We start from the raw sequence: 27930 nt of genomic DNA on the forward strand, positions 1-27930 counted from the left end.
CCCCAGCACCCGGGGTGGAGCGGCATGGAGCGGAGCAGCACTGACAAGCAGCCAACTTGATGAGCGGAGCACTGATCAAACGAAGGCCTTGCTTCGTTTAGATGAGCGATTCGCTCATCTGTAGTAAAAATGAAAAGTCTCTAAGAGGGACCCCAATTACTAGACATCATTTATAGTTCAAGTGTCTTTACTCACCTCTCCCCATGTCTTTGGAGTGATGGATGGCAGCTCTGGGACCCCCCGCTAGGCTCCCAGATATCCTGAGCTGCCGACATCACAACCCGGTTGATGCACAGCCCAATAAGCCAGCCAGTGACTAGGACGGGAGATTTCCATTTACAGTAAAGTACTTTCTAGAAAAAACAGCACCACCCCTGTCCCCAGGTTGTGTATGGTATTACCAGTGGCGTAGCTACAGGGGTCGCAGCGGTCGCGGCCTGGCCCCCCTGCCACCTCAATGTGCCCCCACTTTAACAAGCTGCTTGTATTCATGGGTCACACAGACCCATGGATGCACGCAGTTGCTTAACAGCAAGCCGAGTGGGGGTTCCACCCACGTCCCACCCATTTTTTCTGGCCACAGCTGAAGCCTAGTGGGGCCCGCCCATGTCCCGCCCATTCTGCACAGTCACCGCGGCGATGGAGGCGAGGGGGGGCCCGACTACGTCCTGCCCGTTCTCCACCTCCACCCCATTTTTTCTTTAGCTGCACATCCTGGCCGGTCATCCCAGGTGCCAGAGGTAAGTGGAGGTACAGCCTGTGTCCCACCCGTTCTGCACCCACACATCCTGCTCCATCACCACGATCTGCCTGCTGTGTGTGTAATGGGCCTGTGTTTGTGTCCTGTGTATGTGGTGGACCTGTGTACTGTGTGTGTGCTGTGTGTGTGTGCTGTGTGTGGAGAGCCTGTGTTTGTGTGCTGTGTGTGTGGTGGGCCTGTGTTTGTGTCCTGTGTGTGTGGTGGGCTTGTGTCCTGTGTGTGTGGTGGGCCAGTGTTTGTGTGCTGTGTGTGTGGTGGGCTTGGGTCCTGTGTGTGTGGTGGGCCAGTGTTTGTGTGTTGTGTGTGTGGTGGGCTTGGGTCCTGTGTGTGTGATATGTGTGTTGTGGGCCGCTGTTTGTGTGCTGTGTGTGTGGTGGGCCGGTGTGTATGTGCTGTGTCCTGGGTGTGTGTGGTGGGCCGTTTGTGTGCTAGTGCCATCCTCTGCCGGGGTCACCTCCTGGAGTGGTATGGTGTTACTGGTCAAGAGGGGGCCCCAAGTTGACCTTTCCCACCAGGGCCCATGACATTTTAGCTACGCCCCTGGGTATTACAATTCAGCTCCATTCACTTCAATGGCACTGAGCACCCAAACTGAGGACAGGAGAGGTGCTCTTCTGGAAGAGAACATGTTTTCTAAGCCTGGACAACCCCTTTTAATACATCCTTATAGGTTATGGGGGGGGGGGGATTTCAGTAATATTAGTATCTATTGAAATGACAAATTCTGAGTAAATTCCATGTTTTCCTGGTGGGTGCACAATATTGTTTCTGTACAAAGATGTGAATTTTGTAGGTACCTGAGTTGTTTGATACTATAAATAATACGTTTTCCAAGGAAATGTGATGTCTGTGTGTACACCATGAATGAGGATATTCAAGCACAGGAATGATCGATGTATGATATGCCCCAGCATTGCCTGTACACCATGGGGGGGATTTATCAAACATGGTATAAAGTGAAACTGGCTCAGTTGCCCCTAGCAACCAATCAGATTCCACCTTTCATTTTCCAAATCTGTGAGGAATGAGAGGTGGAATCTGATTGGTTGCTAGGGGCAACTGAGCCAGTTTCACTTTACACCATGTTTGATAAATCTCCCCCATGTGTTCCATCTCGTATGTAAACGTTTCACTCCATATATATATATATATATATATATATATATATATATATATATATATATATATATTTTGCAGTTATGCTTGTTTTGCATCAGTTATCAATAAAGGATAAGTTTTGAAACTTTGATAAGAAAATATGCTCATAATATTTACAAGCGATTTTAAGGTAATGGTATTCATCACTGTGGTCAGAAGAGAGACTTGTCAAAACTGCAATAAAACTCAGCCATCCCTTCTTATGTAGACCACCTGGCGACTGTACATGCAGCAACTTCCTATTCCTGTTGTACACTCTAGCTGGGAATTCAGCCAACTCTTCCCCCCTGTGGGTGTAGTGGTCGGGGTTACAGTCGGGAAACTGTACTGGGAGGGAGATAGACCTGGCTGGATTATGTGTCTACAGCAGTAACAGGAAGTCAGTTACAGGATGTACACTAAACAGGAAGCCGTGGCATGAAAGGCAACAGGTCAGACAGTTGCATCAGGAGGAAAGAAGGGTAGTTCTAGTTATGAAGTGGTGGCCTACAAGAACAACTTTTTTTTATTATTATTATTAATACCAGTTCTCATATATGCATTGGAGGACTTTGCATCCTTGTACTCTAATGTGGCAGACAGATCTTTGGACCATCTCGGACAATTATCCCTGAGCACAACGTCCCCCTCTGTACCCCTATACTGACATCCCTCCCTACCTTCATATGCCAATAAATATTTAAAAAATCTTGATATTGTGACATGTTTCTCATATTTTTCTGTCTAATTGCCCCATTATTAAGTGTAATTACGTGTGGCTAATTCTTGTCATTGACTTCCTAATAAGAGGAGTTTAATTAAGGATATCATGATGGAAACATTTAGCTGTTTGCCCAATAATCTCTGTCATTGAATGGGTTAATTAAACTGCATTTAGCTCCAAATTATCTTCCTTTTCCAGGTCATATTTTTTGTAAGGAAAGGGGGAAAGAAATAAAATTTTTTAGTTAATGTTTTTTTGTGTATAACAAGGAATTGCACTTATTGCAGCAGTAGAAGCCATGCTACTTTTTATGTTATATGCATTAAAGGGGTACTCCGGAGAGTAATTTTTTCCAAATGGTTCAAAAGGTTGGGTCTCCTGAACAGATAAACAAAGCAATCTCTTGCTTTATGCAACCATATACTCTGCAAGAGAAGATTGTGCTCAAAGGGGGAGTTAACCCCTCCCCCCCAAAAAAATTTTTTAAAATAAATAAAATAATAATAATAATAATAATAATAATAATAATAATAATAATCTTGCTAATCAACTGGTGTGAGGAAGTGCCAGACATTTGTAATTTACTTCTATTAAAAAATCTCAAATCTTCCAGTACTTTTTAGCTGTTGTATATCCTGCAGGAAATGGTGTATTCTTTCCAGTCTGACACATAGCTCTCTGCTGCCACCTCTGTCCGTGTCAGGAACTGTCCGGAGCAATAGAAAATCCCCATAGAAATCCTCTCAGGCTCTCTGGACTGCAAAGAATACTACTTCCTGCAGGACATCCAGCAGCTGATAAGTATTGGAAGACTTGATATTTTTTTAATAGAAGTAAATTACAAATCTCTGTCACTTTATGGCACCAATTGATTTGAAATAATTTTGGGAGGGGGGTGAACTACCTCTTTAAGATTACGTCCTCAAGTCTGCCATGCTGACATGGATCTAATGGAGACTATCATGGTTTGTCTCACTAAATGTAGTTGCATCACAATCACTGGATGACCATATATATACATCTCTCAACAAAGTGTTTTTAAAAGTCTGATACCTCTGATTTTGACATATGTTGAGCTAACGGGTAAGGTAAGGGAAGACATATATTTAAAGTGCCTGTACATCTTCATTAACTGTCGGCAGAATGATAGTCGTCTCTTCCATCCACCCCATACACATGAACATTTGGTACAGCCAAACACTTGCTATGGGGAACAGCTTGGTGCAGTTTATCTCTACCAGAACAAAAAAGTCAAATTTCCCATAGGGCGCCATCTGGTGTGAAGCTGGCCCTGTCTGGAGTACTCTTGTTTTTGACTACATATACGCCCAACTAGACACTAAGCTATGGACTATAATGGTACTTTTAAGAATATGCAACCACTGGCTTCTTTTTAGAGACTCTATGATTCACCAGCCCTTTACTATCATGAGTGACCCCAACTAGTTCCAGGATCCTTCTATGATATTTAGCCTCACCAACTTCACACAACAGATTTATGGGTTCCTGTGCTCCTCACAACTCAGTCATTCAGTTGGCCTCTTTCTCTCTGGAGCATGGTCTAGAGATGATCGAACATCATTCAGTTGGCCTCTTAGGTTCTATAGAACTCGAACCTTGTTGAATCTTCCGCATTTGATACCCGGTGCCTTCCCGGTCTATAAGGAAGGAGGAGACAGCCCGGGTACCGCCTGGAATTCTGGGATTCAGCCTAGGTAATAGGCTGAATCCCGGAATTCCAGGCATTACCCGGGCTGCCTCCTCCTTCCCCACAGACCGGTAAGGCATCAGGAATCAAATGCGGAAGGCTCGACAAGGTTCAAGTTCTATAGAGCCTAAGATTTTCAGATGTTCGATCATCTCTAGCATGGTCCTCTACTAGCCTCAGACCTCTTTTCCAGTGAGAAACTATGAATCTCTCCACTCCGGGTAAAATCTGTGCCATATTGAATCAGAAAGGGTTTGGGCACAGAACTCATTCGATGTGGATGTATCCATGGTCATCCAATCTTCCAGCAAGAGCGACTCCATGCCAATTAAAAAATCCTCATAATGACCGGCACGCTTTCATGCATACAGTCTTCTCCATGATGGACATCTTGATTGTGTGTTTTACTCAATGAAGACATTTGGATTGAAATTTCGCTATGTTGCTGTATTGCTTCACTCCTTCCTCCCACTCTGCTCCAAGGTGCCAGAAGCAGACAATTATATAGACATGCTTTCCTGAATGAAGACACCATCAAGTTAATCAACCAAAACAATGGTCCATTGGAAGACAACTCCTGATTGGTTGCATTCAGCAACACTATTCCCAGTTTTATAAACTAAAGGCCCCTATGCACATTAGACACATGTTGGTCAAACCTGCTTATTCTGATGGGACCAGCTATCCATCTAACATATGGGACTTCTCACCTCTCCCCTGACAGATGCTGTTGAGGGGAAGAACAATCAGCCTGTCATATCCGTGCCTGTTTGGGCGACAGCGATGTTCTCAGCTTGTGGTATACAGCCGAGGCTGTGCTTGTAGCCATAATTTAGTTTTTTTATTTCTATGTTTCCTCTGTACCAGTCTGAACACTGTCTGAACACAGTTCAATTTCTTCTGCTTTGGTTTTTGATTCTCCACCACACCCATCTCTTCCATGCTACTTTCCCTCTGGCCATTTAACAGCTAACCTTTGTTTTGTTTGTGAGTGACATCCTACCCTCCCACGGACCCAGCCCCCTTCTGACAATCCCTTGGTGTTTGCCTGTCTTGTCTTTAGGGTACACAGCATCAACCACTACAGCACAATACAGAAAACATCCTGACAACATCACACATTAGCCTCACAACTTAAAGCAAATATACCATTGGGTACATTTACTTAAAGTTTTCCATTAAAATCAATGGAGCGGCCCCACAAAGGGGCGGGGCAGAGGTTTTCTGGGCCGCGGTTCAAAAAAGGACCACGGCTCCGGCTTCCCTGCACCTGCGCTGTTATATTGATATGCAAAACCTCAAACGAATGTACCTGACAGTACATTCGCTTTAACAATTGTCAGTCATTCACACCCCTCCCCCCATACACTGGTATAGTTACAGTTCACATGAATGGATAATCCAACATAAAGAAGACGATTTCAAACATAAAACCATAAAATCCACCTAACCTATCATAAAAAGATAATAGGGCCAATAAGTACATCTGGTCTTATCTTCCAACAAATTTATTTTTGGATTCTATAAAATATAATGTATGATTTTTTTTTTCTTTCTCCTTTGAAGATATTGTTGAAAATCCCCCATCTGCGAGTCTTAAGAAAATTGACTCTGTCTTCCAGGATAATAAATATCTGACTGCCAGAAAAGTCCAGGTGAGACCTAACACTAAAAAGTGAAAATGATGTATTTGAAATGCAAAAGAATAGAAGCTTAACATTTCCCAGCTATCAGTTCTAAGGTCACAGTCAGCACAACTGGAAACTTCAAAATGACTTCAAAAACAGCAAACGCTAACTAGATTTCACACTAGATTTCATTTTACTTGGCATTACAGAAAGAATGCAGGTATTAAATTGACTGTTTCCTGCATACAATAAGGTTAATTAGCGGCATGGGATGGAAATTGGTGGAGACATAACTCTTTTGGACAGGTATCAAAAATAATCCCTGGTGACTCGCTAAAAAAAAAAAAAAAGAAATTAAAAAACAACCCTCGTTTCCAAAAAAATATCTTCAAAAGAGCAAACTCATAAGACGTTCTCCAGGTGCTCTAGACATGGAGGCTTAAAGCTACAGCCTCATGTGAATTCTTATTATTTCCATTCTACGGCTCCCTCGGCCGCACTTAAATTAGCAGAGTGCTCGAACGGGGGAGATTGGGATGTGAATCTAAAGGGTTTTCTTTACAAAGTATCAAAAGCAGCAGGGATGACTATAAGCAAGTCTATTTTGTGCATTCAATGAACCTTTAAGCTCCTTACCAATAAGGTTAATAAGGGTCTTTGCAATTTACCAATCACTGTGATGAATCGACTGTCATCTAGGTATAAAACAGGCCCTAAACTGATTCCCTACATTTCCCCCGCAACTGATAAATTTTAAGTCCATTTGTCCCGATATCGCATTAAACTCTCTTCATTTATGAGTCATTTGGAGATCTGTATTCCTACCTGCCCCGGTTAAGCAGATTAATGGCTTTTTGTATCTTTTCATCCAATAGAGTCTTAATTTAAGAAGGGCTTAGATGTATTTAAAATGTATTTCTAAAAAAACTTCAATCTTCTCCTTATCCTCCCAGATTCATTCCGTTATCCGGGGCTGTACGTTTGATATGAAAATTTCGAAACTTCTCCGTACGATGGCCAACAGAAAAAAATAAAAATTATAAAAAAAAATTTAAAAAAATACACGCACTATATTGAAAAAGGTGACAAGAGGGGGGAAGTAATTAGTGACTTTCGCTGAGTTCAGTGAAAAAGTTAAAATGAAGTAACACATTACTTTTTATGTTAAGATTTCACAAGACAAATCTTGCCTGTGTTTTAATTGCATGTGACCCTGGCTGTCCCACTCTGAAATGAAGTGCCGTAAAATTAAAGATGACAGACGCTCAAAACAAGTCTTCAGATCTTGATTAAACTACAAAGACCCCACTTTCTCTCTCTGCTGCAATTCAGATATGATGGTCTGTTTTATTTGGGGAATTGCTTCATTAATGTTTCTTTGACTCGACATGTTTATCATAAAATATACTGGATATAGTGTGATCGCGCAAGGGCTAAACGCAGAAGAAAGACAACTTCTAAACACTCAGCCTTAATCGCCCCTGGACCCAATCTTTTTACGTCTTTTTTTTTTATGTATAACTTTATTGGATAGAAAACATGGAGGTTTAGAATAATTAAAATATATTTAGAAAAAGATGAGTTTAACATGAGTCCATTTTTTATGTGGGTTATGACGGCCATACTGTAGATTGGTGGCCAATGGTTGATAACCTTTTTCTGTCTATCCCAATGGAAACTGTTTTCAAAAACTAATTTCATACTGATGTTTAATATTAGTATTTATTTGGTATCCAGTAGTGCTAAAAATAATATTCCAATAATGACACCCACCTTGTTAGGATTGTTGTTGGGATCTCTAATGGATCTTAAAGCCAATGTACCACTAGGTCCATCACTTTGTGTTTTTTACATAAATAAATTGGCGGCAGTGCGGGGATGACAATGCTGTGGCGCCAGTCTTTTACTAAGCATGAAGCACTGGAGCAGGCTATGTGATACACAAACATGCCCAGTTCTTCATATCGAAAGGGTCTTCTTTCTCTAATAGGGTATGTCAAAGTGGGTGAAACTGGCCTATGGCTGTATCCATGTTTTCCCAAACTTCCTAGGGCTATGTTCACACTACGTAAAACTACGGCCGTTGTTGCCGATGGCAACAACGGGCGTGTTTTTTGCGCAGCCTATTAAGCAATGGGATCCCGGCCGGAGCATACACACATCGTATACGCTCCGGCCGGGATCTGTGCGGCCCCACAAATAACTGACAGGTCAGTTTTCTGCAGCCGGAATTCAGTGAATTCCAGCCGCAGAAAGACCTGTCAGTTCACACAGTGAAGCGAGCGGCTCCGGCCACTCGCTTCACTGTGTGCTATGGGGAGCTCTGATGTGGGCGCATGCTGATGCGCCCGCATCAGAACTCTGCGGCCGGAAAGATCATCCGGCCGGAAAGATCATCAGGAGAGATGATCCGGCCAGAGACCGGCCGTTCCGTGAGCCCGTGACCCGGCCGGGGTCACGGAACGGCCGGTCTCATACGTAATGTGAACATAGCCTAGGGCTGCATACAACTTTTTCAGCCACCGGTATTCAAAAGCTGACCGATTATCACTAATCCGAACTAATCCGATACTATTCTGACATCAATTGATTGCAACTGCTGGTGATCTCTAGCATGGAAATCATGCTTGTAGGAAAAGCCACCGGAGCAAGGAACCGCTAGTTCCTCACCCAAGACTTACCCTGTAGGCTGCATTGAGTCTTGTGGCCTACAGGAAGGCAGAAGCAGTGTCGAACCTCTGTGCTCCTTCCCTACTGGGGAGGGGGGAGGCACATACTTACCTATAGGGCAGGCATGTCCAAACTTTTTTCGAAGAGTGGCAAATTTGATGAAGTGAACATGTGCGAGGGCCGACCATTTTACATGCTACATGCTATATGCTTTATAACACAGGCAGATAATAGCAAGCTGGATACCTGGGGGGCCGTAAAAGTTCGGAACGCGGGCCGCAAATGGCCCTCCGGCCGGACTTTGGACATGCCTGCTATAGGGTAACCCTGTCTGGTTACTGTGGGGAACTGCCTACTGGCGAGCATTTACCTACCGGGAGGTTGCTACCTACTGGGGTACAACTACCTATTATTATTTGTCTCCGCTATAGTGGTATTATTAGCAATGTTGGTCTTGTTGGTATTATTCAGTCACTTTGTGGCGGTCATAGTATGGCTGAATCATGTGCCCTTTGTATGCTGGTATTATTGGTTGGTCTTAGTTTACTGGTTTTGGTCAGTTTTTGGCTCCCTGTATATTGGTGATACCTAGTAGTTGTATGACTATTATTTAGAAGTATACGTATTATCACGCATAAGAATTATTAGAGATTTTTGTGTATGTATTCAGGGTGGGGGATGGGGGGGCATTTGATTTATGTGCCTGGGGCACACAAACACCTTGTCCTGGGTCTGGAGGGGAGACAGAAACTCCCATGAGGATTATACTCCCGGGACACAGTTATATAAGATTTGATCACCCTCCCTGACTGTATACAGTACTTTGGATACTTGTAGTCCCTTTGTTTATTTAGGAGAATATGGAGATGAGGATTATTATTCTGTCCTCCCAGGAGTCGTAGGTACTGGCTCTAGCTGACCAGGTGATGCTGTGCTGATGCATCATAAGATTGATAGCAGATTTAAAAGGGATTGACTGTACAGTAGCTTGAAATCTAAAAGCCAAATTAGTGGCTAATCACAAGTTACATGACCCAGTTACGAAATGTTATGGGATGAAACAGATGACACAGCAGGAATAATTGGTGGTAAGTTTCTGGGAGTTCTCCTTTAAGGCTGGATTCATATATAGTCAGTATTTGGTCATATTTTGGTCAGTAACGAAAAACAGAAGTGGAACCTACACATTCAAAAACTATAATGGAAAGATTTGCACTTTTTGTTTATACCCAATTTTGTTTTTCGATTAAAGAGTATTCCATTCCCCTTTTCAGAGGAAAAAGTAGGAGATTGCTGGGGGCCTGACCTCTGTACATCCCCTCCCCCCTCTCGATCTCCATATCAGGTCCACGGCTTCTGTATTATTAATGGAGCCGCGGGTACGGCACGTGAACCGCGTCTCTAATCATTACCATGGAGCAACTTGTCACAGGATGGTATATAGATATTTGATGGTCATGGAATATGGATGTTTTTTTTTGTTGAACGACACAGTATAGTAGATTATATGTACTTGATTCTACTGATGGTCTAGGGAATCAAGAGGTATAATCAGTGGTGTAAGCTGCCCACAGCAACCAATCACAGCTTCTTTTTCATTTTACCAGAGCTGAAAGCTGAGCTGTGATTGGCTGGGGTGGCAACTAAATTAAAAAATTTTCAACTAATCAATAAGAAAAATTTGGGCTCTGTATCAGATCACGTGAAGCCTTAAATAAAAATCACCTTCTATGGGTTATCTTGCCAACAATACCCATCATGAATTCACAGGATAGGTGCCACGTGTTTGATTATTATGAGTATGACTAGAGATCAACAAATTTAGCAAAAATTTGATTAGTTGACCAAGCACATTTTTTCTAAATTTGGTAAGAAAATAAAAGGTTATTTACCTGTCCCCCTCCTGTGTCCTCTTCCGTGGCTTCTGTGTCAGCCCCGCGTTCAGGCAATCACTGACTGACTGAGAAGGGGCAGCACCGCGGTCAGTGATTGGCTGAGCGGGCTGTCACTCTTTGCTCAGCCAATCACTGACTAACTGAGAATGGAAAGCGCTGTGGCCAGTGATTGGCTGAGCGGGTTGTCACCCTTGTGTCTTGAGCAAAAGCCTACTTAACCAATCACTGACCACGGTGCTGTCCCTCAGTCAGTGATTGCCTGAACACTAGCTGAAGGCACAGAATAGGACACCCTGGGAGCGCGGACAGCTATTTATAGAGTCATTAAGTTTGGTTCACAAAGTTCGTGAATTTTGCGGTAAAATTTGTGAACCATATTTTTCAGTGCTTCCCTGATCTCTAGGTATGACTATTGGAACCACCACCAACCACAAGAGCAGGGGTGGAACGTACAAGCTGCCATCGCATTTAGCTATATGGGCCTGACACAGCTGTCTGACCACAGCAGTCAGCTACCTTCACCAGGCTTGTTGAAAGAAACCTAAACAGAGCATGCCTGACCACTAGAGATGAGCGAACCAGGTTTGGGTTCGAGTCCATCTGAACCCAAATGTTCGGCATTTGATTAGCTGGGACTGCTGAAGTTGGATAAAGCCCTAAGGCTATGTGGAAAACATGGATATAGTCATTGGCTGTATCCATGTTTTCCAGACAACCTTAGAGCTTTATCCAAGTTCAGCAGTCCCCGCTAATCAAATGCTGAAAGTTCAAAAACAAGGAACCAGTGTCCTCCTCGTTGAATGGAAGAGTGGTGAGTAGAGATGAGCGAACCGGGTTCGGGTTCGAGTCCATCCGAACCCGGTTCGCTCATCTCTACTGACCACTCTTCCATTCAACGAGGAGGACACTGGTTCCTTGTTTTAGTGATCATCGATGAGTTCAGAGATCAGAAGTCTCCAGTTCAGGTGCGGTTTGCAATTAAGTTCCATTCACTTCAATGGAAATGAGTAACAAAATTCCACCCAAACTGAAGACAAGAGAGGGGCTGTCTCTGGAAGAAAGTGCCCATTTTTGTGTAGCGCTGAAATGGACCTTTAAATCCCACTCAATGTGCACAATAAACCCATGTACTAGAGTCTAATACCCACTTTTAGATCCAGTACCGCTTCTTAGCATAAAATAAAAGGGTAGACCTAAAACCGGGGAAAGCATGTTTGGGTCCACCATGGAGTAGAATAAACTTCCAGACAGTTTGGGGTTGTTGTGTCATTTCACATCCTATTTAGAGATTGGGCCCAGACAATAATATTACCTATAACTGCCCTGTTTGATCTTCTCCATTTCTCAGTCTTTTCTAACAGCAATAATCAGACAGAAGGATGAAAAGGCTGATTTTCAAGGAATTAACATGATAAGCAAGTACATAAAATCAATCCCGATCCTTGTGAGGCCGTCTCTGATTGCTTTGAACTGTCAAAAATGGCAGAATCAAATGGAAAATGCTTGAGGTTACAGGAGTGATTTGTTGAAGAAGAGATCGCTGAAGCAATTGACACAGCTCTTGAGACAATAATTGGGTTATCAAAGAGAAAACAGTTGCAAGTACCACAGGGGTGAAGGCTTATTTGCATTGAATTTTCATACAGCCAGGCACACCTAGACATAAGAGTATCCATTTTTTATATACTTGAAGATAAAAAGGACACGAAATTGCACCATTATCTTTTGCAAGTTTAGTTCTTAAAATATTACTTTTCATTAAACCAGGAAAACTTTCAAACCATTATATGGGCTCGGAATTTTTATTTTTTTTTTAACTTTGATAAATAATTCATGGGCTCGATGGCAATGGCAATTGTACCTTCATAGAGAATATGTGAATTGTTCTATTCCAAATTTCCAATGAAGGGTTCTCTGTTTAACTATTTATTAAAGACGGAGGCATTGATCAGATGGAATACCCTATATAATGGGATGGATGGATGCTGCATAAATTATGAATGCATATACACTGTACACAGTGATGTCATGATGTTCTATTTGTGAGCTCTCGCGGGATTGCATGTAAATCTACTGAACAAAAAAATACTGTAGTTTAATGATGGGTTCAGCTCTGCTATATCTGCATTTGGGGGATAAGTATAGACCTTTATAGGTGTTGACTTAAAAAGACAATCCCTTTTTTGTATGGCTTATTATGCCATATGATCACCATAAACCCAACCCAATCCCAATTGCAAATATGGACATCTGAAGCTGATAGCTTTAGGTCTATTTTATGGAACCCATGGTAAAAACCTGATATTGATATGGCCATCTGAAGCTGATAGCTATAGGTCTAGCTTGTGGAAACCATGGTAAAGACCTGATATTGATATGGCCATCTGAAGTTGATAGCTATAGGTCTAGCTTTTGGAAACCATGGTAAAGACCTGATATTGATATGGCCATCTGAAGCTGATAGCTATAGGTCTATCTTATGGAACCCATGGTAAAGACCTGATATTGATATGACCATCTGAAGCTGATAGCTATAGGTCTAGCTTGTGGAACCCCCGGTAGAGATCTGATATTGTCAGTGGACGCAACACAACAGCTAAATATAAATTTCCCCAGTATTGGCCATTCAATGGGAAGTGTAGCAATATGTGCTAGCCAATTGGATCACCAACCATGTGAAATCGTTGGCCAGACTTAGAGCCATTCTTTATAGCCTCGACTCGGTTAAAATAGAGAAGGTGAAGTGAGGGTGTACATATGTTATAAATGGGTAGACAAAAAAAAACATTCTATCTGATATAACGTTAGTGAACCCCAGTAGCACCTTCTGCTCTTCGTTCATGTTGTCCTGCAATGGAAGAACTGGTGGTCACTACTTTCCATAGAAATAGGGTAAAAATTATAATACTTGTATTTACTGACCAAGAAAAGCCACTATTCTGCTGGTCCAAAGATGAAAAGATCACATGATTCCATCCATGTCGTAAGTATAAGCTCAGCTACAGAGGTGGATTTGCCAAATGTTCCTCATAGAGTATCTCTGGTTCCTTGGCCCAATGTGAATACCACATCAAAGGAGAGACCTGGTATATTGTAGTGAACTTGATGTATTTGCCAGAGGACATAGTCAATCAATGTAGAATCTCAATGCCCACCAGCCTTCTTACGTATGATCAGACATATCAGCAATAACATTATCATTGACATTGACTCCTGATAACAGGTGGGATATAGCTGACAAGTGAGCACTCAGTTCTTGAAGTAAAGATATTACTAGCAAGAAAAATGGGTTGGAATACATTTCTGATCCAAATTGGGATGGTTAGATGACTGGGTCAGGACAGGCCCAAAGTCACAGGTTTTATGGGGTGTTCCTGGTATCTAGTGGTTAGTATCAAAGGTGGTCGAAGGAGGGCAATCAGTCAAGCACTACACAGGGTCATCGGCACCAAGGCTCAATAATGTGTATAAAGCCTGTCTGGTCTAATCCCACAGAAGAGCATCATAAACTGCTGGAATAATTATTGCATGCTATGATAGAAGGGTTTAGAAGATACAGGGGATCACAGCTTGTTGTGTATGGCTGCAGGCTAGCATTAGCAAGAAGCACCTGTGTACATATGGTAAGTACCTCCTCTTTCTCCCATTCTACCTGCTGGTGCATCGGTGTGTAGTAAGACCTTGTTCACACTTGCGTTGCTTGGCGTCCGCCTTCTCCATTGGCGGCGTCTCTAGGGTGGCCCTTGGAGTTTGGCCCTGTGACAGTGGGGTTGCAGGGCCCCCCCCCCCCCCTTCCCCTGTTGGCACTTTCATCGGCAGGGTTGGTGGTCGCTGACCGACACAGAGTTGATTTAGTGAAGGGTGTGATGGGCAGTAACTCCTTTCTCCAAGTTTTTGTCTACAATATTAGTAGGTGGTTTCAATGTTGTGGCTGATCGGTGTATAACATGTAGTGAAACAATTTGGAATTTAGTCCTTACTTATTTCTCTGATCAGATAAATGATGTTCATGTTTGTATCTCATGATTCTCGGTGTGAGAACAACCTGGCAATGACATGTGATTCTGACCATGACCATAGTCACATGCTATATGACTACATGCCAAGAGAGAAGACATACATTTCATACTTTAAAGAAACTGGCCTGAAGCGGCTTAAGATTTTTTTTCCCCCTAATATTAAGTATGACTCATAACACATAGTATTCTTGGCTCAATGTAGCAAGATAATAGTAATTTCCATTCTGCCAGGCGATTGAAACATCAGACTATGTGTACAGGCCTGGTACTTATTTTCTCCCAAACCAAGTTGTTTGACTTTTGGCCCAATCAGGTCATTGAGTCATTCTTTTCTGTGAAAAAAAAATAAAAATCTATTCAACCTATTCCATTAATCAGTACTTAGAGGGGTTCAAGAACAACGAGGGTATGACTGGCTCCATGGCAGCCCCATTCACCACAGTTACGGGTACATTCCATGCCATTGTACCTGAAGGGGAACAACATTCTATGGTTATTGTGGGGGTCTCAAGGGTTGAACCCTTCCAATCCCACATTCACATTAAGGCTAGGATCTCAGACAGTCCCTTAACTTCATAAAGGACAATGAAGAAAAGTGTGTTACAGTACCTAGGGTCAATATAAATATGCAAAAGAGTCCGCAGAGCCACAATTCAGAGTCTCAAAACTAGACAAAATACAATATCCCTCCAGTGAAGGACCTAGCAAGGGGTGCCTCCTGTAAGGAGACCCCCAAAACAACCATATTAAGTGGCCCCTTCAGTCAAAATTACGAATCCAATGGCATGACAAGCCAGGTATCCATCCACAGACAACTGTTTCGGGGTGTTACCTCTCATCAGTGTGGAGTAGGAATGACACAGTGCTCTCTGCTGCCACCTCTGTCCATGCCGGGAAACTGTCCAGAGTAGTAGAGGTTTTCTATAGGCATTTGCTCCTGCTCTGGACAGTTCCTAACATGGACAGAGGTGGCAGCAGAGAGCACTGTGTAAAACTGGAAAAAATACACTACTTCCTGAAGGACATGCAGCAGCTTATAAATACTGGAAGACTTGATATTTTTAAATAGAATTTTTAAATTACAAATCTAAATAACTATCTGACACCAGTCAATTTATAAACTTTTTTTTTTTTACTTTGGAATACCCCTTTAATACTAGCATCGCTTATTGGCCACTATCAATGACAACCATGCGTCTACTTATGCTCATTATAGGCAAAAATTCCCTCCCTTCCCAGATATACAGTACACGAGCGTCACTGCGCAGAAAAGACCTGACATTTCTTACAATCCACATGACACAGTGTTTGCTATATCAGCGCTACATGGGTTAAATGTTATACAAATGGGGCTTTTCTACTATTCCATGTACCAAATATAAGGAGAAAACAAGGACAGAGCGGGGAGCGGGCACATAACTATAATTAATGATGCGAGGAATATTCACAACTACTTTTGCGGCAATTGGTTATTTTTATTTATTTATTTATTTTTATATATATATATATATATTATTATTATTTTTTTCCTCCCGGATAACAAATGTTAGCAAAAGAGCAGGAGGTTATGTATATATATTGTGCATATAATTCAGACGCCACCGATGCTTTTGGTTGAGGAGTGTTAGGGGAGTAATTAAAATTCCCTATTAGGATTGAAGATCCAACATTAAATCTCCGAGTCCTGCCGTGACATACAGAAGTGCTAACAATAGCTGAAATAAAGGTTACATAGAACCTAACTGTTCACTTCCTGGGAATTACAGCATGAAGTAAAACATAATAATACAGGTGGAAGACGGCGCTGAACTAAATAGCAGATTGCGGCGCGGCATTACTCACCTCTTGGAGGGGATGAGGCTCCGCCACTAGCAATCAGTGTGTCTGCTTCATGTCAGGGGGAAATGGAGAGGAAAGCTACATACAGATTAACATACCAAGTGTTTACAGATACCGGGAAAGATCAGCAAAAAAAAAACCTACACACCATCTCAAGGGGATAATTTGATCAGAGGAAGGGAAAACAAGCTCTCCTAACTTTGGCGCTTAGACTTGGCCACTTACGATCCATCTTGAATACAGTTACATTTGTCAGATTTATTCCGACGTATTTCGCAACATTTTGATATTCTTTACCATTGTCGGTTCAGAGTTAGGGTTCTATTACATATTGCAATTTTTGACGACTAACGATCGCAAAAGAGATTATTTATCGTTAACCTGAAATCGTTCACCATATTACACAGAACGATGGTTCTTAAGGCCCTATTCCACGGAACGATTATCGTCCCGTGGAATAGGAGCCAACAATCAGCCGACATCGTTGAAGTCGTTTGTGTTTCAACATGTTGAAAGACAAACGACTTATATAGCAGCGATCTCCTGCCGACACCCCGAGCAAGAAGAGCGGCGGCAGCAGACTGCCGCTATATCCCATGGGCTGCCCGGACAATCAACGATCACCCGGACAGCCCCCCCGCAGCTTCCCCCAGCTCTCCTCGGACTCACCCGCTCGCTGCAGCCACGTGGGATAGCGGCAGCAGCGAGCAGGGAACGAGGAGCAAGCGAGCGCTCACAGCGCTCCTTTGCTTCTCAGGGTCGGGCCGTGAAAAGGAGGGGGGAGGAAGGGGAGGTAGACAGAAAGGCTCACACACAGATTTTTGTGTCTTCAGTAGAAAATAGCAGCTGAGAACTGGGGGAAGGAGACTGAATAGATAATAACAGGTAAGGAATTGATTGTTAGTCTCACCATGGGCAGCAACATATCAAAAGTTATGGTTGAGCTGAATACCCCTTTAATAAGTTTAGAGAGGGACTGGGGGCATGTGCTAATAAGATACACCTGTGTCCTAGTAGGGTAAGGTATACCCATGTATAGTAACTAGAGATGGGCAAACCTTTGAAGAAAAGTTTGGGTTAATCTGAACCAAAATTAAATGATATGGCGTCTCTTAAAGTGGTGCCACGGTAAGTATTATAAGTATAAAAGAGATTGTCCTGCCATTATAAGATAGGAAATATGTCTGATTGTGGAAAAGGGTGGAAACCTCAGGGTCCCCAGCAATATCAAGGATGGGGTCCCCCATCAGAATGGAGTTTCTGGAAACAGCCAATGACTGCATAACCATAACCAGTGATGGGGCCCAGTTATTTTTTCCTAGTTTCTGCAAACCAGTTGTCGTCCCTGAGTATACTTCATAAAACTTCCTGCTGCTGGGACCCTGTAAGAGTAATACAGGTCATGTATCATCACTAGAGATAAAAAAAAACCTTGCTCACACCCGAACGCTCTGATTTGATTACCGGTGGCCGAAGAAGTTGGATGCAGCCCTAGTGAGTCCTAGAAAACAGGGATACAACCTATGACCTATAGCTTATGGTTGTTTCCATGTTTTCCAGGCAGCCTTAAAGGGAACCTGTCAGCCGGGATGCCACCCCCAGGTGGAGCCCGGCATACTTAACCGTCCCTGGAAGTCCCGCTTTTGGACCCGGTCCCTGGGCGGAGAAATCACGGCCCGAAGCTGAGCGCGCGCGTTATGCAAAGCAGTAGAGATGAGTCTGACGTCCATAGAAAATGACTGGAGCAAGGGCCCGGTTTCTATGGACGTCGGACTCATTTCTACTGCTTTGCTAGGCATCCGGGCTGACAGGTCCTCTTTAAGGGTGAATCCAACTTCTTTTGCCACCGGTAATCAAATGCAGAGCGTTTGCCGAACCTGAGCGTGTTCGAGGTTCGCTCATCTCTAACATGTAAGGATTTAAAGGGATACTATAGGCAAATTTGATCTTTCAGTATTGTACTGCCCCACAAAAGTTATAGAAGGCTGTAATATACACTCTGTACAGCTTCCTGCCCCATAGTGCTGTAATATCTGCACTTACTGAGACCAGAAGTCTTGTAGTCTGTTAGAAAACTGAGTCGTCACCTTACAGTGGGCGCCATCTTGGGGCCGTTACATATACTGCCTGCGTCTTGTGAGACTTTGCTAGTGGGGAGATATAGAGGCGGATGCCGTGATGTCATGGCCCCTCTGTCCAATCAGGAAGGTAAAGAGAGGTGGGGGGAAGATCAATACAGCGAGAGGTGGATTCAGTGTTAGGAGATGTCGCACTAAATCAGCCCAAAGAATCATGGGAAAGGTAGGAACAAGCAGGGGCATACGCAAAAGCTGGGACCAGACGTCAGCCAGGAATGGAGTGGGGATGGCGTTCTGTGAAGCAATTTCTGGTGCAATGTGTCAGGCTTTTTCCATGCTTTGCTTAGAATACCCCTTTAAATCAGCTTCTTGACATTCACTTCTCAGCTTTGCCATGTAGACTGTGACAGATTCTGCAGAGTCCATTCCATCATTACAGAGCCAGGTATTCAATGACAGATTAGTTGCACTGCTCGTCTAGATACAACTAAATACTAACACTACACACATTATTAGTGAAAATTAGTTTTCACAAACTATTATATTAGTTTTCACAAACTATTAACAAATATTCATGGGGAAAAAATTGTGTGGAACTATGAACAAATTGTTTATTTTAAACCCCACACAATGTTCCACTTGAATTATACATATGTTACTGCTGCCCATTTACTCCTATTTACTGCAGCTGCCATAAAGCACTGCTGCACCATCTGTACAAACAATAGAGGAAGTAAGGGTGTGCTTCCAATATGGCCGCCCCCAGAGAAGTTTTTAAAAATAAAAAATAAAAAATAATAAAACAATGAAATTAGGGATGGTCCGAAACTGTCAAGGTTCGGGTTCGTACAAACCTGAACTCTCGGCAATGATTCCGGCTGTCTGCCCACTCTGTGGAGAGGGTGGATACAGCCGGAGGACCACCTGGAAAACTGGGATACAGCCTATGGCTATGGCTGTATCCCAGTTTTCCAGGCGGTCCTCTGGCTGTATCCACCCTCTCCAAGGAGGGCAGATTCGGACCATCCCTGAATGATATACATGACATAAATCCCTTTAAATTTTAAGGATTGATCTAGCTGTCCAATTGCCCCCTTTATGTCCTAATGGTCAGTCTATCTGGACAATTCACATCCTTAATCATAGCCTTCAGATTTCATGCCCCCCCCCCCAGTACTGCCAAGCAGCAATACATTCAATCCACCCAGATCCACCTTATCGCACCATCAATGCGTTCGTCACGTCTCATGTCGGTATTTTAATTGCTTTCCCCATTTCTCAACCTGAACTTGGTTGCAGTAATTAATATGGGAAAAAAACACAAAGAGCAAATTGCTCATTTATTTAATCTATCATATGAAAACACCAGATTTTTTTTTTTTTACAAAATAAACTCAGGAAATATGAGTCCCAAAAAGAAAAACAGTCTGTTATTGTGGCTTGATAGCACTATTTAATATGTATACTGTGGTCTTTTTGACAATTGTATTAATCCCTTTATAAAGTCTTCAGAAGTCCCATCATAGAGGCACGGATGCCGTTTTGATCTGTTTATTACTCTTAAGTGTTCAGAGAACTGTCCCTATTTTCTAATTAACACTTTTAAAGATAAAAGGCAATGTATTAAATCAATCTGAATGATGGTTGTTTGTGAATCCCACAAGATAAGGCAATTTGCATGTTCACTTTGTACTTACTAACAAAATCTGCTCATCTCCAAAGCCGCTCCTTATAACGTAAACCTTTTGTGAGTGTTTTCGACTTAAAAGTAAGTTCGTCCGGCTATTGAGGCAGTGCAAATTTTCTAAAGGACTTCTTTACCAAACATGATTAAGATACAAATTATGTGCAGAGGAATTGGAGGAACCTTAAGAGAGAATTAATTACAGAGTGGTGAAATGTTGGATAGTACGTCGCTCCCCAAGTGCCCTGATTTAGAGTATCGTTGGTATAAAGGTGAGTCCGTAGAAGATTACTTGGGTTGGTAGGTTGTTTTTGTTTTTTATTGTTATTTTTGTTTGTTTTTAGTTTTATATAGAGATGAGGGAACCGATCTGGCCAAATACGACCGGCAAAATGGAAAACAGTCTGCCCCCAGGGGGTTACATTTTCTCTGCTGAAGTTGGTTGTGTGTTGGGTTGGCTACTGCACTGTCTGCTTTGGCAATCAGAAGCTGCAGCGGTGTCCCGCCTCAGCCACTGATTGGCTGGGCAAACGCTACCGGAAATGATCCAGAGCATAGGATGGTAACCATAACTCCACCACTCAGATTAGCCCGCAGGAGGTTAAGTGTAAATGCTCTGTATCCCCACTTAACACTCTGGGGACCAGACTGTGCTCCATCTGCTGCTCTCTGTATAGTAGATGGCTCAAACAACTTTTTCCAATTTGTCTAAGAGGACCCCAACTGATAATTAATTAAACTTAACGTAGTAAAGTTAGTAGAGGGAGCACAGAAAATGGAGCACGGTCTAGCCCCCAGGGGATTAAGTGGGCATGCACAGCATCTCCACCTAACTCCCTGAGCAGTCTGGTTCCCCCAAAGGATTAAGTGAGGATGCTGTGCATTCACACTTAACTCCCTGGTGGCCAGACTGAGAGGGGGGAGGAGTAATCATACTTACCCTCCTAGGTTCTGTTGTTCTTCAGCAGACCTGGCGCACAGCACATGTTGTGAGTCGGGTTGGCTCCTGCAGTGTCCACTTAGCCAATCAATGGCTGAGGCGGGATACCACTGTAGCTGTTGATTGACTGAGCGGAGGGTGCAGGGACAAACCTAGCATATAACAAGGACTCTCCGCTGTGACCAGTAACAAAGAGTCACTTGGCAGGGGAAGCCCATAGACCATAACATCCGTTATACACATTTTTAGATTACAGCTATTTATCCTGGCATCCCCCATATATGGGGAAGACATTTCTAGTAGCGTTTATCTATATTGAGAACAAAGGGATAAGACATATTGAAATCCTTCATGACAGATTTTTTTTTTTTACCCAACATCTCCATGAAGGGTCAAGACACTCCCATACACACAGTTGGCCAAACGTACCAAAATTGTAAATTTGGATGACTTGCTTACCAACAGGCTGATACAGTTAATGTGAATGGACACAATTTCTGCTAATAGCAGCCCCCCCCCCCCAGCTATTTGCTGGAAGTTCCAGGATTTGGTTTGTTTTGAACTGTTTGAACTAAACAAACAAAAAAAATTTGTTTTTTTAGGAATAATCTTGTCTGTTTTTCCAAAGAAAACAGGAAACTGCAATCGATCTCTTCATCATGAGAAGCTCAAGGCAGATAGGGATGGTGATTGGCGGTCAAGTGCTGATTTTCCAGTTTTTCCTTTAACTTAATTACATAATGTAATTAATCATAATTAGATTATTATGTTTTAAATTAAATAACACAGTCCCCAAGAACAGGACCATCTAACTCACTGACTTGGAACGGATTTAGGTTTTCTCGATTTAACACTTAATTACCCAATTAACTTTGCTGTATACATAGAAATATCCGAGATTAGAAGTAGTTTTTATTTATTTTTTTTCCTTTCATGTTGCTATGGTGAGTAATAAAATGTCAGATTATTAAAATCACATTCATTAAAGTCACTTTCCAACCCATGACCAGCAAAGATTACTAAATATTCTTTCATTTTGTTGCTGGGCCTTAAAGGTGAACTCCGCCCAACATAATTGCAAACTTATTGCATGGCTCATCCATTCCAAAGCTGAGTTTCCATAATTTTCCATTGGGCATTAATGAAACCATTAATTTTTAGTGATATGGTGACGACTTACCCTACTGATCTGGACAATGTTCACCAAGTCATTAAACTGTATAAGGTTGGCATTGCCCTGTTACCAAGTTCACTGCACAATACCAGCCCGGGAGATTCAACTTAGTTGGTACCAATGCTAAATATTTAACAGGGTCCCCTAACAATATTACTTGATATAGTAGGAGGCATGCTCATAATGTGGTCCAGGGTGGTCTTTAGGACCCCCTTAGACTTTTGGATAATGTCAGTACTTTCAAACTTTTCATTACTAGCCCCTTACTGCTCACCTCCATGGACATTGGAGGACCAATTCAGAACATCTCTAAAATGGCAGGTCTTGTTGGCTGTTCCCAGGATGGAATGGTTAGTACTTCCCAAAAATAACAAGAAAGAAAAAGAAGGGAACTGGTCAAATTTGACCCATGTGAACATAGTGCAAAAGAATTTCCCAGTGTTTCATCCTTCAGGAGGTCATTCCCTTATTCAAAACTTATCAGCTATTCAAAAGATAGGTGATAAGTATCTTATTGGTGGGGTTGGACCATTGAGACCATCACCAATCATGAGAAACTGTACTTTGATATCTTCTGCGCTCCCGTTAACTTTGATTTAAATGTCAGAGCTCATGCCTTTGCAATCCATTGAGGTAGCACAGGACCCTGTTATCTGGGGGGTTCCTAGCTGCCGTGCCTCCTATGGTCAGGCATGTAATATCCTTTGATTCAAGAATGGAGTATGCTTCAGGTTTTAACCCTTCCTCCTGTTCCAGAATGCAAAAAGTTGGACTTCCACTTCCCAAGAGTATTCCTGGTGTGGGTACTGCCATGATCACTGAGGAGGCAAAAGATGTTATGGTAGGCCAGGGTAGTTTTTTAGGTAGCTATCTAGGAGGTGAAGGTGAAACTAGACCCTGGGTACCTTCCTCTTGAAGACAGCAACCCTTCTCAATAAGTCCGCTTGTGTAGGAAAATTTATAACCCTGGGCATCCTATAATGGTGGTAAAAAAAATGGTAGTTCAGACCGATTTCTCCTTTAGTATAAGAGAGAAGGTCGGATTCTTATTTGTTGTTATACTTACCGTAATTATACTTTCCTCAGGTCCTTCTGATTCCTCCCTAGGACCGTCCACCTAGAAAAACAATTGGACAATCATCAATTGGATCTGTGGGTGAACCCTTGTAAACATGCACTCAATGTTAAAGAAAATCTTTAGGGGTGACTATGACTGGATTCACACTTTTAGCACTTTAAGGGCTAAATTTGGAAATACAGTCCAAATAAGTCCCTATTGTTTTATTGTTTTATTTAAGACTAACTAGAAGACTTGCATTATTCCAGTTTGGGGCATACAATGCCCTAATGCAGGGTATTGGAGATGTGGAGGTCACATAGCACCGATTCTGGCCAGAGGTCCACTGGAAGTCCAACAGTTGCACCAAGCCACTTGCTTCTTTTGTTTTCCATCTGACTTTAGACTGACTAGACTTGAAGTGAACTTTGTGTGCTAATAGATCATAGCACACAAGCCAGGACCTGACCCTGACTAGACTAGACCTCCTTTTTCCTTCTCTGGCCAAGCCAGGACTAGACTAAACTGGTTTGTTCCAGCCCTCTAGGGAGAAAGGATTGGACTTTGGGACGTCTCCCACAGAACTTTTTAATGCCCTCTATAAGAAGCCTGTGTGGGAAGGTCATGTGACCTACATCTCACGTGTTTACATACATACCACAAGAAGTGACAGTACAGAGAATGTAAACCACTTCATGTAACTACAGTATATACACATGACAAGCAATACCAAGTAATATAATACATGTTAGATATGTTCTGACTGTACCCAAACAGGACCGTAAGCACTGCGACAAATATACTACCACACAACAATGAATTACCTCAGCAGCAAGTGAGCAAGGTATCAGGACACTGCAGTAGCAGTTGGCCCAATGGATCTGAAGACACTGGTACGGGGTCAGACAGGGCAAGAAGAGCTCCAGACATAGGTTGTACGTAGACAGCAAGACAGCATAGTAAGGAACGGGCAAAAGGGTTGTGGTAGGTGGCACAGGAAAACGGGCAACAGTTTTCTTCACTTCTAAGGGGTCTGTAAAGATGATGAAGATACAGGATAACTGAAAAGAGCAATGCAATAAGTCACTAGAAGGGATTTTTCTTTTTTTTTTTTTTTTTTACAGTTTTACAAATTGCCACATAGTTCTCCCGGTATCCCACCTTAAGTTGATTATCACTTTCCAGCTTTTCACATGCACATGATGAAGTGTTTGTATAACATAAAGCCCCATGATTTGCAATGCTAATTCCAGCTCTTTATCAGTTTCCTACGGTGGATTTTGTTACAGAACACCATAGACGATACAGGTCCCAGAACTTTAGAAATAAAAATTTTAAGGAAATGGTGGAGTATTTAACCCTTTAAGGACGGAGCCAGTTTTCATTTTTGTGCTTTCGTTTTTTCCTCCTCGTGGTTAAAAGGCCACTGCACTTGCATATTTTCCCCTACAGACCCACATGTGCCCTTAATTTTTGCGACACCAATTATACTTTGCAAAAGAAGACTTAACCTTAATTTCTCAATAAAATATGCTGCAAAACCAGAAATAAAATTATATGTGAAGTGAAATTGGAAAAAAAGGTGCAACTCCTTTTATTTTGAGGGGTTTCGTGTTTACGCCGTTCGCCCTATGGTAAAAGTGACATGTTATCTATGTTCCTCAAGTCAGTACGATTACAACAATATGTAACTTGTATAACTTTTATATTATTTGATAGCTTTTAAAAAATTAAAACCTTTTAAAAAAAAAAAGTGTTTAAAATTGCTCTATTCCCATTCTTATAACGCTTTTATTGTTTGGTCTATGGGGCTGTGTGAGGTGTCATTTTTTGTGCCACGATCTGTTCTTTCTTATGGTCCCCTGTTTGCATACAGTATATGTGACTATTTGATCACTTTTTATTAAATTTTTTCTGGTTTTGATGTAAACAAAAATGCACAATTTTTGCACTTTGGTGGGTTTTTGCGCTTACCCCGTTTACTGTGTGAGATCAGGAGTGTCATAATAGTTCAGGTGATTACGCACGCGGTGATACCAAATACAGTATGTTTTATGTTTTTGTTTTTACGTTTTTTATTTATTTTTATTTATATAATGGGAAAAGGGGGGTGATTTAAACTTTTATTAGGGGAGGAGATTTTGTATTAATAAAAACACTTTATTTTTTTTTCACGTACAGTAATTAGATGTCCCCTGGGGGACTTCTATATATACACAGCACTGATCTCCCATTGAGATCAATGCTGTTTATATAATAGAGAAATGATCCATCAGATCGGTGCTCTATTATACTGGTCTGCAGCACACCAGATGCACTGATTGCCGAGACGGGATCAGCGTCATTCCAACATTGAGCCCCTTGTACTGAGTCCCTCTCCCTTGTACTCTACTGGGGGGAGATCCCCCCACTAGACACCAGGGAGAGGGGCATAGCTGCTATTTAAATAGCCGTGCCGGCACCAGGGAGAGGGGCATACTGTAGCTACTATTTAAATAGCCGTGCCGGCACAGAGCAACCAGGGACCGTGGTCGTTAAGGGGTCGTTAAAAGGATGGGATAAAATATCAGGAGTGAGCACTTAGTGGGCAGTATTAAAAAATGCCATATGAAAGGCAAATAGACTGTATATATAAGACATTAGCAAAAGTAGAAGGATAGAAGAAACCACCATGATTTCCTAGAGATGTAAAGATTATAGTAAAGGTGAAAAAAGTCATCCTATAGGAGGTATGAAGACACTGGAGGTATAGCTGACATAGAAACTGCAGCATCCCTAAGATAAGTAATGAGAACAATACGTTTATTGATGGATATATGGCGGTCGCTGACCATGTGAATAGCTACTTCTCCTCAGTGTTTTCAGCAGGAGGCCTTCACAATCACAGGATGGCTGCACACAGCATTGGCTACAGCTGTATGGGTTTAGCCCCAATGGTTTCAGAGGCTGAAGTTGCAGAGGAACTTGACTGTTCAAAGTTGAATAAGGAGATGGGTCCAGATGGTGTCCACCCCAGGGTTCCTAAAGAACTCAGATCTGTGACTGCTGCCCCCCTGACAGATCTGTATAACCAATCCCTCCTAACAGGAGATGTCCCCGACTATTGGAGAATGGCCAATGTTATACCCATCCACAAGAAGGATAGCAGAGAAGACCCCAGTAACTACAGGCCAGTAAGCCTGACATCTGTAGTAGTGAAAATGATGGAAACTCTTCTGGGCTATGTTCACACTACGTATAAAGTCCGGCCGCATATTTTTTGTGGCCGGACATATACGTGTAAAACTCCGGCCGGGATTTACACAAGTTGCGGCCGGCTACGTACGGTCCGCGAACTTACGCCCGTAAGATCTGACAGCGGTCTTTTACTTGGATATCTTCGGCTAGCCCCGGACACCCCACAGAACCTTTTGGATCAGAAAATCAAAGTGTAAAAATGAAGATATCACCACTCCGTACGGGACCGCATGTTACACTACGGGCGTAAGTTACAGCATTTTCGTCCCGAAACAATGGTCTGGTTCATTTTTTACGGCGCGTAAGTTCGTATGTAGTGTGAACTGTGCAGCCGTAGATCGTATACTTTCCATTGTACGCAAACTACGTAAATCTCCGGCCGCTTATTCACGGAGCGCGCTACGGCCGGAAACTAGTGTGAACATAGCCCTAAAAAGGAAGATAATGGATCAACTTAAGAATCAACAATTTGATGTATCCAAACCAGCATGGCTTTACTGCAAGCAGATCATGTCAGACTAATGTCATTGATTTCTTTGATTATGAATGAAGGTGGTGCCCTGGATATTGCCTATCTGGACTTCAGCAAAGCCTGTGATACAGTTCCCTATAAAGAGCTGATAGATTGTTAGAGAAAATTGGACTTAATGCCTGGATAGCGACATAGGAGAAGGTTTGGTAGGTAAGGATAGTGACATAGGAGAAGGTTTGGTAGGTAAGGATAGTGACATAGGAGAAGGTTTGGTAGGTAAGGTTACTGACATAGGAGAAGATTTGGTAGGTAGGGATAGTGACATAGGAGAAGGTTTGGTGGGTAGGGATAGTGACATAGGAGAAGGTTTGGTAGGTAAGGATAGTGATATAGGAGAAGAGTTGGTAGGTAAGAATAGTAACATAGGAGAAGGATTGTTAGGTAATGATAGTGACATAGGAGAAGGTTTGGTAGGTAAGGATAGTGACATAGGAGAAGGTTTGGTAGGTAAGGATAGTGACATAGGAGAAGGTTTGGTAGGTAAGGATAGTGACATAGGAGTGGGTTTGGTAGGTAAGGTTCGTGACATAGGAGAAGGTTTGGTAGGTAAGGATAGTGACATAGGAGAAGGTTTGGTAGGAAAGGTTGGTGACATAGGAGAAGGTTTGGTAGGAAAGGTTGGTGACATAGGAGAAGGTTTGGTAGGTAAGGATAGTGACATAGGAGAAGGTTCGTAGGTAAAGTTAGTGACATAGGAGAAGGTCTGGTAGGTAAGGTTAGTGACATAGGAGAAAGTTTGGTAGGGAAGGATAGTGACATAGGAGAAGTTTTGGTAGGTAAGGATAGTGATATAGGAGAAGGTTTGGTAGGTAAGGATAGTGGCATAGGAGAAGGTTTGGTAGGTAAGA

At 42.4% G+C, this 27930-nt stretch overlaps 1 long non-coding RNA gene across 1 annotated transcript; it reads left to right on the forward strand.

The window, feature by feature from the left end:
• The first annotated feature begins 64 nt into the window (after positions 1-64).
• LOC138801980 (uncharacterized) lies at positions 65-7481 on the forward strand. Its single transcript, XR_011364660.1, has 3 exons — positions 65-740; positions 5896-5984; positions 6911-7481. It is a non-coding gene; the product is annotated as an uncharacterized lncRNA (long non-coding RNA).
• Positions 7482-27930: the final 20449 nt, after the last annotated feature.

This window comes from Dendropsophus ebraccatus, chromosome 9 (genome assembly GCF_027789765.1).
Source record: "Dendropsophus ebraccatus isolate aDenEbr1 chromosome 9, aDenEbr1.pat, whole genome shotgun sequence".
NCBI lineage: Eukaryota > Metazoa > Chordata > Amphibia > Anura > Hylidae > Dendropsophus > Dendropsophus ebraccatus.